The sequence below is a fragment of the Anastrepha obliqua genome, chromosome 1 (assembly GCF_027943255.1).
Source record: "Anastrepha obliqua isolate idAnaObli1 chromosome 1, idAnaObli1_1.0, whole genome shotgun sequence".
Classification (NCBI taxonomy): domain Eukaryota; kingdom Metazoa; phylum Arthropoda; class Insecta; order Diptera; family Tephritidae; genus Anastrepha; species Anastrepha obliqua.
In genome coordinates this window covers 38,144,067-38,158,549 of record NC_072892.1, presented here as the reverse complement: position 1 = coordinate 38,158,549, position 14,483 = coordinate 38,144,067, and the positions used below count along the sequence as shown (strand labels likewise).

At 38.2% G+C, this 14,483-nt stretch overlaps 1 pseudogene; it reads right to left on the bottom strand.

Annotated features, from left to right (window-relative positions):
• Positions 1–937: 937 nt before the first annotated feature.
• LOC129249515 (high mobility group protein D-like) lies at positions 938–3,002 on the bottom strand (annotated as a pseudogene).
• Positions 3,003–14,483: the final 11,481 nt, after the last annotated feature.

The window sequence follows — 14,483 nt, the reverse complement described above, 5'->3', positions numbered from 1 at the left end:
GCCATCTAAACGCTTGCATGCCCAAGTCTCGGGCATCAACAATTCGATATCTGCGCAGGTAAGACAAGCGTGCTCCATACAACTGCGGTCGCCTATCGACCCTTTTGTAAAAATAAATACAATTGCGCTAGTTTTGCCGCAATTAACTGGAAATCTGCCAACTTGCCTAGTAAGCGCAATGACAAGGCAAGCATTTCCAGATCTCACTTTGGCGGATAAGAGGTTCTTCGTCAATGAACCAGTGGACCTTGTCCTTGGCGGAGACATTTATCCCCAAATTATTTTAAGCGGCTTGAAGAAAAATGTACTAAGTACACTTCTTGCCCAAGAGACTGTATTCGGTTGGACACTAACTGGTCGAGCCGAAACAGTCAGCCCACCAAACAAAATAGTTTCCTTCTTCAGCGAAGTCACACTGGACAAGCAACTAGCTGCCTCGGCATCAAATCCATCAAACATCAAGCTGGGACCATCACTCAAGAGCGCCTGCTCTCAATTCTTTCGGAATGAGACGCGTCTCGCGAAAAATCCGTCCCTGCAAGAGGAACTGGTTCACAATTCCTTGTGGTGGCAGAAATTGAAAGCCCTCCATCAAACCTTTTGCAAACGATGGAAAAGGGAATTCCTCATCGAATTGCAAAAACGCACGAAGTGGAAACATCAAAAAACCTAAAAAGCTACAACAACACCTAAAACCTACGAGGGATGCAACTGCATCGATATTCTTAAACATTTTAAAATTTATTTTATTATCTGTAGGAATATTTGAATTCACTGTTTTGATTTCTCATTATTTTAGTAATTCCCTACCTGAAGTTGGTTGTAGAAAATTAAAGTTGCTATGAAATGGACAAAAAATAGGTATTCTTAGTTTCATTTACAGTTCCTTTAGTTTCAAATAATATATTTTTATTTATAAAATTTACATTTTCACTACTCATCCTCGCCGAACAACGAATCTCGTTTTTACATATTTTTCGGGCGATAAATTTTAAACTACTTCAAAATCGTCAACTATTTGAACAATGTCAAGGTTTTCAGTTCATTTAAGGAATCTTCAAAAAAATTTATTAATATCAAATCCTTGTGAAAAATACATATGTTTCATTTACAATTGAATTAATAAAAATACATGACTACATTGTTCAAATACCCTTTTAGGCTAATAGAATAAGCTCAATTTTTATTACCTTGCAACACACGTAATTATGTTTCGCCAGATTAATTTTAGTTTGGTTTTTTTCGTTTTTTCTGCGCGTTTTGGTTGTAGTAGTTTAGTTTGATGATGCGACGTGTCACACTCTCAATACTCTAAGTTAAATAGCACACGCGAATTTCTCTATTCAATGAAAGGAAAAATCAGAATAAATAAAATAAAAATAAAAACATAGCATTTGGTCATACCCTACGAATCGCGCATGCATGGGCGACCGCTTTTTGTGCCGCCCTAACTTGATGTTGATTTCTAGCACCGAATGCACTTTTAGCTCCTTCAATTTATCCTTTAGAGTAAGCACCGCTTTGCCCAACATTCGTCCCACAAATTCGAATAGGCTTCTCTAGGTCACTTAAAGCTTAGATGACATAAACATCTAAAAAGGTACATTTTCACTTTCACGTATTAACATATTTACCTCTTAGCAGCGGCAACGAGGTGATTAGAGATATCCTTCTAGTTGGCTATATCCCTAATAGCTTCAACATGGGATGGTCGTAGTCACATCAGCTTTTCTGTGCTTCAGCACATATGTTGATGATCGCCTCGGCAAATCCTGCTTGCAACGCACAGCCGCTTTTGATGTTGATTGCCCAACAACGGAACCTATAACACACAGAATTAATTATAAAATTCATTACGCACTAATTATATGCAATCATATATTTTAAAATCTCACCTTTAATATAAAATAAAATTTAATTAATATATTATACCATATTTCGCCCTTGATGATCCAAATGCGAGCTCCATACGTAAATTCTGATGGCGCTCCTTCTTTGCCGTGGTCCAAGGATTACTTGTGGGTGGCCCATCCATTAAATTGCCGGCTCTGGTAACGCACACTTGTGGACTTTTTACGCACTTTTTATACAGCCTTTATTCACACGCAAAACCGAAAGGCCAACAAATTACCACTTAGCACTTGTGTAATTAATCTAAAGCCCGACCTGAAATTTTTTTTTGCGCGACGATTTCTCACTGGGCAGAAGAACGTCAAGTTCTAACACTACTCACTGGCACATTTGTCACTTTTTTTTTTCACATATATAATATTAATTTTCATTTACATATCACTATGCATTTTGATCAATATTTATTTAATTTTATTATATTAAATTAAATGCAAAGTTTCTATTTTGTTACTTTCACTACCACTAAATTCTTTTCATACGATAAATGCATGTGTAACCGATCGAAAATGACGCATATTATTTTTGGTTTTACCTTTGATGTGAGTGACTTGAAACTTTGTGCAAACGTGTTTTCAATCCAGCTGATTATATGAATATAAATTCCATCTTGTCAAATTCTCTCACAGCTTCAGCAAAATCTTCCTTGGCTTTAGCTGCCTTTGCTTTCCATTCCGACTTGTCCTTCATTGAACGCCATAACTCTCCACCTTTTTTTGACCACTTCGGTTACTTTAATGCCTAGATTTTCGCGCTTAACCTGATCGCGTGCATTGTTGAGCCACAACACATATGCGGCAACAGGACGCTTTGGTTTGCCAGACATTTAAATTTTTTTATTGCGTTCGCGAGTTTATATGGAAAATATAACTAAAATTTGCACAATGTTAAGCACTTTTAATTATTTAAAGTCACAATTTGCCTAATTTCGTTAAAATTGTAAAACGACCACAAAACAAACACCGTGTCGATTCACTTTTCACTCACTTGTCACACGCCGTCGACACATGTGAAAAGGAAATGGGTCGAGGTCAGCCATTAAGGAAATTAGGGATTAAGAAACAAAAACAAAAATACCCTACAGGAATGATATAAATGGGTTCCACATTCCAGGGATAGTTTGCGTAAAGTAACGCAAACTATTAGTTTTTCTAACATCATGCACTTATGTATGCAAATGCTACGAAAAATTATATCTATATATATATATATATATAATTTTTTTTCTTTTCTTCTTTTGCTTATCATTTTGTCTTATTATATGTATTGTCTTATTATTATATTGTCTTATTATTATATTGTAAAAAAAAAAAAACAAAATATCATGCACACCACGGCAGGACACCTTGTACTTGGTTACGATCCACACATAGCCAAGACACGATCCTCCTATGCGGCGAATATTGCAATGACCATTAGTATGTACCCACCCCCTCGCGGTGAACATACATATTAAAATCTCATTAATTTGCGATTGTACCCAATTAGGTACATTTTTATTTTTTTTGGGTGGCAGGGTGTCTCATAGGGCTATAAAAATTCCTCATAGCCAAATAACAAAAAAACTACTAAAATGCCTAGTGCATATATGCATAGTGCATAACAAAAATATATATATATATTATTTTCCTTTGTCTTCTCCTTCGCTGTGATCAGCACTGCACTGACATGCCAAATGCACCACACAACACCCTCCGATGTATGATAATAATATCTTTACAGAATGACTCGCTACAGTCTGATGAAAAAAAGGGCCAGTCGCCACCCCCAATGATACCCGACAGTGTGCCGTTTGTGTGACGCAAGGCACCCAGTACGCCTCTGCCCCGTCTTCCGGGGAAAAAGCCCGATTGAGCGGCTTCGGGAAGCGCTTCTGGGTCACTATTGCGCCAATTGCTTGTCAATGGCCCACAAGTCGCGCAATTGCACAAGCGAGGGGAGGTGCAGACGATGCGGCGACCACCATCACACCATGCTGCATATTCCGGAGGAGCGACGCTCGTGGAGCCAGCAAGTCGCTGAGGAAGACAGCGACGCGGTATCAGTTAATGCGTCGGACGATCTCGCGGAGACACCGATTCCCGATCAAACCACGGCTGGAGCGGAAACTAGACCTTTTCGCCCAGTTGTGGCCGCAGCGGGAACCAGGCCTTGCCGTACTACCATAGACAGGGGATCGGAGACCAGGCCTCTTCGACCCCTGCTACAACACGAACGTCGGCGCGAGCGTGAAGCAGAGACAACGCCTCTCCATACCAGAATAGACAGGGGATCGGAGACCAGGCCTCTTCGACCCCAGCTACAGAACGAACGTCGGCGCGAGCGTGGAGCGGAGACTAGGCCTTTTCGACCACGCACGCGAACGACGTTAGTGCGCCAACATCCACGACGCAATGCTCGACTGGCGACTCGGCCTCGCCAGCGAGCATTACTACCCGCATTCCGCGCCGGCGACCTCATTCCAGGCCAGGCGCTACGCCCAGTGGCGACGATCATGACGACCGCCGTCATCAAAATCGAGGCTGGGGGACGCCTACATCTGGTGCGCGCCCTAATCGACGCGTGCCTCCCAGTCACCATCATCGCAAGCGGCCTCGCAAGGGACCTGGGCTTATTAAGTACCCAGGTAGGAGGCCAGAGGGGGTGCGTGATCACCATTCGCGGAAGGAACGGTAATACGAAGCGCGTTGTCACACATGCTGCGGTGGTACCAGGATTTCAGCGCGTCACCCCCTTCCGAAGCGTCGACCCGGGTATAGCGGCGCCTTACGTACATATGCGACTGGCGGACTCCAAATTTTTCGAATCCACTCCTATCCGCCTAGTGATAGGAGCAGAAATTTACGCCAGCGTGATGACGCAGGAGACCCTACCCCGCTCTCTCAGCACCCTGATGGCGCAGGGCTCTATATTTGGATGGGTACTGTCCGGGGTCTGCCCGCTCAACTAAACTTTTTTATTTTTATTTTTGTATAATACAAAGCTCGAATGAATAAATTTTTTGAAATATAATAAATTTTACTTTTTGTGTGCACTAATAAATCCACGTACATAAAATTACATATCTTTGCAGCATTTCAGACGGCACCAGCAGCCTCCGATGTCTCACCAATACCGAACGTTGGCTGACACCTCCGTCCTAAAATAATCATTGCTTATCGCAAGGGGGCAGGCATGTTTAGGCCGCACCCTAATATTAAATATAAATTTTTAGCCACCCTAATGGTAACTGCGCCTACCGTTCCGACTGTTGCTAACCACCGTTTCCAGTCGCTGCAACGTGAAGGCCGTTAACCCTGGCATTTCCCCGCCGAACAGTTAAAACGTTTACCGTGCTAAACGTTGTTCGGCGAGGTTACTTTCACTCTAATTTTAACTATAACTTGCACTGCGATTGTACAATCAGGAGCCACCAGACGTGTCAGCCAACAGGTAATATGTTGTAAATTATAAATTACACTACTAATCATACTTAATATAATAATACATATATGTACAATAATACGTATCGCATATATGTATATTTCTATGCACGTATCCATATGTATATCTATATATATATACTGAAATAAACTTAAAGAATATATACTGACACGCTGTGCTTTCTGTTTTTTTTATATAAAATATTTCATCGCAGCGACCGTGGAGGCCCACAATTCAAACCGCCCATTGCGTCGCATCCGAGCGAATACAATGTGTCTTTAGCAATTTTGACATTACGTATACGCAGTGTGGGCCAAATTTTCGCGCAAACGGAGAATGCTTGACGTCCCAGCAAAAGTTTTCTCATAACTATAGTCTAAATTTTCCATTAAAACTCATTGAAAACTGTACCGTCTGGTATAGCGAGGTTCAGGTAACGGCTCTGTGTTTTTTGTGTGCTAAAATAGTAAACAGACGCCGCTCAGTTTGCTTATAAACGTGACTGTGCTTGAATCAGTTCCTTTGTGAATATTCGATTTTTTCAGTGAAAGGAAGTGTAAAAAACAGTAGACATTACTAAAACTAAGTTTGAATTGGGTCACCGTAATTGTGTTAGTTAATTAATGTAGCATTATTTCAGTTTTTAAGTCTTATTTCGATTATTTTTATTTATGAGATCTATGTGTCCCGTTAGGTTTATTTATTGGTATAAATATGTCCCGTTTAGAGCTTGTCGACATTCTCTAACCTTTTGAAATTTGTGACATATTTAATCATAAACCTGTTTTGATTTAAAAAGACCTTGAAATATGTTAAGAAAATTAAATGAAGACGATATATTGGCCCATCTAATGGAGTGTGACGAATTTGGTGACCTTGGTGACATCGATTTTTCAGACGGCAGTGATGATAATTACGATCCCTCTGAAAAGGAAAGCTTCTTATCAGAAAAATCTAGCGAAAATAATGGAAATAATACTTCTTCTGAAAATGATGAGTGGCAATCAACGGAAAGTGGTGAAAATAAATATATGTCGACATTTGAAAATGTTATGGTTTGGTCAATACCTGATGAAAATTTCCAATCACGAAAGACTGTTCAAGCTCATTTCTTCACATTTCGGACGATCTGACTCAGTAATACAAATTTTCGGTAAAACATTTCCTAGAAGGTTGCTTATTTACATAACACACTGCACAAACGAGCGCCTCGAGCTATTGCGTAAATCTCCGAAGTATCGTTCTTTGAAGCCTACCAATATCGGTGAAATCCAAGTTGTTATCGGGTGTACACTTATCATGTCATATATGCGTCTACCTGCGATGAGACACTACTGGTCCAAACATAAAGCATTGGGAAACGAAGCTGTAAAATTGGCGATTGCTCGCCATCGTTTCTTAACTATTTCTTCGAAAATGTATTTTTCAAAAGCAAAACATGTTATGTAGATGATATGGTAAAATGTTTGAAAAGCCATTTCCAAGCAGCGCGCGCCGACAGCCCTTATCAAAGCATTGACGAATCAATGACAAAATTAAAGGAGCGTTCATCTCTGAAGCAGTATATGCCACTGAAACCAACAAATGAGGATGCGTTACGATTCCCAGACAGGTTATTGTTATGACTTTAACATATACTTTGGAAAAGAAGAAGGGCCTACTATTGGAACGCTATGTGAACGTGTAGTTAAAACCTTGGTAAGCACCATACGAGAACCAGATGTCACATTATGTTTTGATCGCTTTTTTACAAGCGTTAATATTTTAGAAAGTTTGACCTTTCCTGTGCTTTGAACTTCTATGGCAAATAGAAAAAAAATTGCCAAAGATAACTCAAAAATTGAAAAAGGGGAAGCGGTGTTCAGTAGTTCAGTAGTAGTGTTCAGTAGCAGCAGCTCTGGACTAATGTACACGAAATGGCTGGCTACAAAAGAAGTTATCCTCCTAAGCAACTGCCACGATGATGAAATGACAACTATAGGAAAAAAGCGGACGGATGCGCAAAATAATACCTACACCATATCCTAAGATGATACAGTTTTATCGCGAAATTATGGGAGGAGTCGATAGAGCAGATGCCCCGCCTATGTGATTTGAACCGAAAACCAAATAAGTGGTGGAAGAAAATTTTTTATCGAATTTTGATGACGCCCATTGTGAATCCATGGATTTTATATTCAGAGATACGTCGTCAAAAGATGCCATTGATTGATTTTATAGTAATTTTGGCCGAAGAGCTGATTGTCGAAGGTCAGAAAACGGCCGCCAATATTCGCAGTAGAAGGTCTGCTTATATTTTCAAAAAGAAAAAGACTTATGGAAAAAGTCCGCTACTCATCCAATCGAAGAAAGCACAAGACGACGATGCGCTGGTTGTCGCCTCAAAAATGCTGAAAGGAGTACTAAAACAATATGCGAAGAATGTGAAGTTGCACTATGCAATAATTGTTTCGCTCCTTATCATAAGCGTTGATTGCCATAATATAATATCTGAATGAAATATAATTTCACTTAATTTTTGTTCAAAATAAATAAAATACATTATTTTAGTTGATACGAAACATCCAACTTATTATTTGGTATTTATTTATTGGTATGATATAGAGACCTAGTGGGGCTTAAAGGACTCGCTCAAAACACCTAATGGGACACATATATCCCACCCCCTCTAGAGCACCTGGAGGGGGTGGTGGACTTCCTTTTCAGATTTTCTAATTTCAGGGCCTGTGCTGAAGCTAGATATATCACTAAACTCGAAATTTTCACGCTGGTTGTTTTCCGGTTCGAAAGGGTTAAAAGGGTCTACCAGAAGCAGCCAAGTTATTCAGAAATTTAGTTTATTATAAATAGAAAATGCCACTATACAATGTTTGATACTGAAAGTTGTAGCATGTGAGTTCTTAAAAGGTATTTATATTGAATTGCATCGTAATGAATCAGCCTCCAATCAATTAAGTAAAGGAATTCAATCTGGTGTAGTTGAGCTTTATCTAATCTGATATTTTCATATCCAACTTGTCCTATAATATTTTACACTTTAAGTGACTACTGAATTTTTAACAATAACTTTTTTATATGCTACTGTATACAATTACACGTGTAAAAATATAAATATATATAAGCCCATCGTAGGAAAGAAGGAACTTGAATTATTTATACATTTTGTCACATTTTCAGCACAAGACTAACATGCTGGTAAGCCTTTATTTATGCATAAATATTTTTGATTGTTTATTTTAACTACTAGTCCTTACATGAAGGATAACTTGAACGTCATTGTTTCCAAGTTTACACCTGCATTCAACAGGGGTTGAAAATGGAGCGCAGTGTGTGACAAAGTAAGTGTCTGAGGACAGTTTTGCCCAAAAGGCATCTTCACATTGTTTCGTTCTTGCATTGTGTTTTTTTTTTTTGTTGCACAAGTGGAATACACATACATATGTACATTCATATATATATTCATATATATATATATGTATCTTCATGCACGAATGTGCTTCGAGCAGTTTTTGCCATTGCAATTTTATTTGTATTCATATCGCCTTACTGACTAACTTGCACTCAACATTTTTGCCTCAAGTGTTTTACACACACACAGCCAGCATTTGGTTTTTTTTTCTCAACTATTTTATACAATTGGGTTTTCCTCATTTTTGCTTCACTTCAATGCCTACTGTGAGTACTCTGCTGAACTGACTTTTGTTTACCGAATGTGTCATAGAAATGTTGATGGAGTATTTAATTTGTGTGTGCGACCAGAATGGGTGAGATACGGAGAAAGGATAGAGCTTTTACGCAAGGGTTAAGATTTTTGTGGAGGTTTGTATGCCGTTTTTATCATTGGCAGGAGTGCTCTAAGAGGATATTGTATGCAAATGTTTGTTGATATTATCAAATATGTAAATTTAGATTAAATATCTCTAAATGAATGTATGCACGTACGTGTACAATATGCAGGCAAGAAAGAGAGAAAAGCTTTGAAATTTTTTCCTATATAAATTAATAGTTCGTGTTAGTTCACAGAGGTGCATATAAGGGTGATTTTTCAAGAGCTATAGGAAATTAAAAAAAAAAACACTCGTAAAATTCAGAAAAATGCATGACATTTTTATTTAAGCCGATAGTAGAGTCCATATAATTTAATGTTTCAAGATTATTTCATCAAAATGTTGACCGCGACTGCGCTTCAAATGGTCCATTCCATTAGTCCAACTTTGGCATACTCTTTCCAATGCTTCGGCCGGTATCTCACATATAAATGCTTTAATTTTGTCTTCCAATGCGTTAATTGAAGCAGGCTTGTCTGAATAGACATGAGCTTTAACATAGCCCCACAAAAAATAATCTAAAGGCGTTACATCGCACGATCTGGGTGGCCAATTGACAGGTCCCAAACGTGAAATAAAACGTTCACCGAACTCGCCTCTCAACAAGTCCATTGTTACGCGTGCTGTGTGGCATGTGGCACCGTCTTGCTGAAACGACATGTCATGCAAGTCAAGATCTTGCGTTTTGGACAAAAAAAAGTTGGATATCATTTCACGGTAGCGCTAACCATTCACAGTTACGTTACGATTCGCAGCATCTTTGAAGAAGTACGGTCCAATAATACCTCCAGCCCATAAACCGCACCAAATTGTGACCTTTTCTGGATACATTGATAGCTCTTGCAATTCTTCTGGCTGATCTTAACTCCAAAATCGACAATTCTGCTTATTTACGTACCCATTGATCCAAAAATGAGCTTCGTCGCTGAACACAATTTTTCGATAAAAAAGTGGATCTTAAACTTTCTTAACAGAAACCGCATTTTTATAATAAAATTCAATGATTTGCAAGCGTTGTTCGTTTGTAAGAGGATTCATGGTTAAGTTATAGACCAAACTGAAGATGTTTGACAGTGAAACAAAACACGAAACGTGCCTCAGCTGTTTAAACCAACTGTTTAAAAAAATTATAGGAAAAAAATCACCCGTTATTTTGTTATGTGAAATATTTGGTATTGGGTGTTTTTTTTAACGATGCCAATGCCTATGGTTTGACATCTCTGTCCAGTAAATTTTGGCAAACCATCATGAAACGTTTAACTTCAAAATAAGCCTGCAAATTGCCGAAATTGACTTTGAAAAAAAAAAGTAACTAAGTCTGTTTGCGAAGTGCATATACCACTGGCCGCACCATTAATCCTTGTTTCTTTTGAAATCGAGCCGAATTTTTGTTTCCAAAATTAATCAAGTAAACATCGACTATATCTCATCCAGAGAGATTGTACAACTTGCCGTACTGCGCGCTTAACAATCCATTTATTGCGAAATTGAAGCCATCATTAATGTCATATGGCCAGGTTTAGTAGAAGAAGTAGTCAAAAGTTGGATTGCTGAATGAACCATACTTATAACTCGTAGCCGCGCCGGACATATGTGGAGTATTATATTGAAAAAATAAATGCATAGAAATTATATACCAGATTTAAAAAAATGAATGCCAACGACATTTCTATTTTGTATTATCTTTGAGTTCTCAAACTCTTAAAAAAATTCTCGATATATAGAACTTACTTATACACATAATTGGAAACCTGACTGCTATCGACCTATGATGCACTGATAGCTGCCGATAAAACAATCAGCCGGCAGTGGCCAAATAGTTTATACAAATTTATATTTATAACTCTCAAAGCATTTCTACATGAAATGTTCACCATTAGTTAAGTGTTTAGAGATGTTAGCAACATATTGTAGCTTCTTGAACGAGATGTAGACGGTTCAGACATGCCCTTCTACAGTAATATTTGCTTTTTGAATCGGCTATAAACGAAAACTAATCAATATTTTTTCAAACTTTTTTTTTTATTTTGAAGATTGAACATTGTTATTTATGAATGAAAATTAATATCGTTCAAATGACTGCCACGGCTGGCTTTACAATAGGCCATTCGATCAACCCTATTTTTAAGCACAATTTTCGATTGTTTGGGCTCCAATTTCATGAATGGCAACTTCGATTTCATGTTTTAAAGCATCAATCGTCTCTGGATGGCTAGCATAGCATTTGTCCTTAACGGCTCCCCACAAAAAATTGTCCAACGGGCTTAAATCACAGCTCCGAGGCAGCCAATTGATATCGGAATTCAAAAACGGTATCCAAAAGTTCGAGTGTAAATTTGGCAGTGTGACAAGTTGCACCGTTCTGTTTAAATCAAATGTCGTCCATGTCATCCTCTTCAATTTCGCGCACGGTAACGCTCGCCATTTACTGTAACCGCGGAAGAAAAAGAAGGCTGACCACTTTGGAAATAGGTTTTCAATATTTCCCAATTTTGTTCAAGCGTTCAGCGTCCCATTTCGTAAATGTCAGACCTTGAAGTAAATTATGAATACATTTGATATGTCATTTGTGTTACCATTCTCAAAAAAATAGGTGGTTCAAAAAGCAAACGCTATATGGTCCACCCGTATGTGTGTGTGGTAATGATTGTGTGTGAATAAATTCCCTTATTTTTCTGGTTTTGTACTATTAATCTTGAAAAGGTAGATGGACACCGACTATGCCTAGAAATTTACCACAAAAATGATTTGCCGCACATATTCACAAGACTGGAATTTTACTCACATCCCGCCAAGCAGGCAAATGCTGATAGAGGAGACTTCGTAGTGCATAGCCTGATAGGTGCTGTAAGTGCTTGTGTTTGGCATAAGATTACTATATCGAAGTAGTTGTTGATACTGAATTGAAACAGCTATGTTGTTTTTGTTATTTTATACAGTATAATGTCTTCCAAATGTGTGAATTGTGCGAATATGTGTACAATGCAGTGACATTAAGAGTGTTCATATGTAAACAATGAAATATTAAATAGCTTTGAATATAAGAATTAATTAAGTTGTGAATTTTTGAATATTGTCCTAAATTTGGACAAATGGAAACCATGCCCGGTTCGGTTACCTGATTTTTGTAATATAACATATACTTCTTCATTATTTGTCATTATCTGAGTATTTGAACGAGTTTAGAAAATCAAATAGTATAACAGAGAAACAAAAATACTAACGCGCTAAGAAGAAATATAAAAACGTATGCTAAGACACAAGGAGAGAGTACAACGAAAAAAGTTCGAAAGAATGTGGAAGGTTAGAAAGGGAAAGAAAGGACTCTCCTCCTTTCAAGTCGGAGCGGAAATTTCAGCGGCAGAGTTAAAAATATATTTTCGAGCTATGTCAAATCAACCGCAATTAACGAAAGACCGAAACGAAAGAAGTTGAACGAAGTATATTAAGTTGAAGAAATTGTGAGATATACCAAAACAAATAAAGCTCCGAACAAAACCGAGTAAAATATGAATTATTATAAAATGCCACACAGGATGATAATGTAATTGTTGCAATAGAAAAAGTAGATGAGACAATTTTAATCACAATAATTTTCCCACGCTACAGAAGGGCGATCCAAATGTGGTCAGTAACTACAGAGGAATTTCAGTCATGGATTGTGCAGCTAAGGTGCTGAAATGAAAGGTTAGCAAATTGGGTCGATGAGGTCGATGATGATAGCACATTAACGGAGTCTCAAGCAAGTTTCAGAAAAAACTTTTTAATTGCGGCCATATTTATAATTTGGCTTTCATTCTACGCTGAAAATTCGACGAAAACAAGAAAGTATACGCCTATTTTGTGGATTTCAAAGTGGCTTTTGACATAATTTCCAGAAAACCGTTGCTGTGTAAGCTACGTCAAAAGGGTATATCCACCAAAATCGTTAATTTTATCGAAAATATATACCAAAATATCAATGGTTGGCACAACAGTGAAGCAGGGATGTTTGTTATCACTTACATGGTTATTTAGAAAATTGTCTAACGGTTGAAAACATTAATATAAGGCCATTGCTGTAAGTGGACGATATTCTGCTGTTAGCAAATAATCAGAAGATCATGCAAGCTGTGATATATAGACTAGAAAATTACGCCGAATGGAATATGGAAGTTAGTCCAAGTAAATCGTAAAGTAGGAATTTTAGAAAAACCGGCCAGTTATCGCAATTAAAAAAAGTGTTGGTACAATGGCGAAGATGTAAGAGTTGTGGTGGAATATCGCTATTATCTTAGCCATACTTACACCAAAAATGACATTTGGAAGCCAGAAATACCGCAGCCAAGGCAAGCATTATTTGCAATTGGAACGACTTTCTTGTTAAATCGTCAGTATCGCTAAACAATAAATGCAAACGTTTTTAAGCTGTCTGCAGATCCATACAATTTTATGCTGCCATAGTGTGTTATACATTATCGGATGAGGTCGAGTAACTACAAAGAAATTTCATAAAATGGATCTTAAGGATACCAGGCTTCACGTCACACTATGCAATTTTACTGGCAACCGCAGCTGAAGAGAAGCACTTTTTTACATTGGGTCTTCACATGAAATATATTTTTAAAACTTTATATGAAGCGGCATAAAAGTCCGCAGTGGCAAAACAGTTGCTGACGGAATTAAAGGCCAAACACTCTAGAGGAAATAGCGAAAGCCACTCGCGTGTGGGGAACTATGTAACGCGTCTTGCCGGAAGGCCATCCACGATTTAAAGCAACTCGCGCGCCAAGTTGATGAAGGTGCCAGGCTATATTCGACATCGATGAAGACTACACGGCTTATTGAGTGATTGCGACTCGTAGTTTTGTACATACTTTCAAGTAAAAAAGTTTTAAATAACGGGTGCTTTTTAGCTATTATCTTTTTAAACAGTTGGTTTAAACAGCTGACGCACGTTTCGTGTTTTATTTCACTGTCAAACATCTTCAGTTTGGTCTATAATGTAACCATGAATCTTCTTACAAACGAACAACGCTTGCAAATCATTGAATTTTATTGTAAAATGCGTGTTCTGTTAAGAGAGTTTATCGCGCGCTTCTTCCATTTTATGGTCAGTTTAGTCGACCCACTGAAGCGGCTACTCGAGCTATTGTGACACAATTTAGAACCAAATTTACATTATTGGACTTCAAACCACCAAAACGCTTATGTAGAGTGCGAACTGAAGAAAATATCGCAGCTGTATCGGCCAGTGTTAATGATGACCATCAGTTATCGATTCGTCGCAGCAATTGGGCCTCTGCTACTCAACAACGTGGAAAATTTTGCTGCAGGATTTAGGTG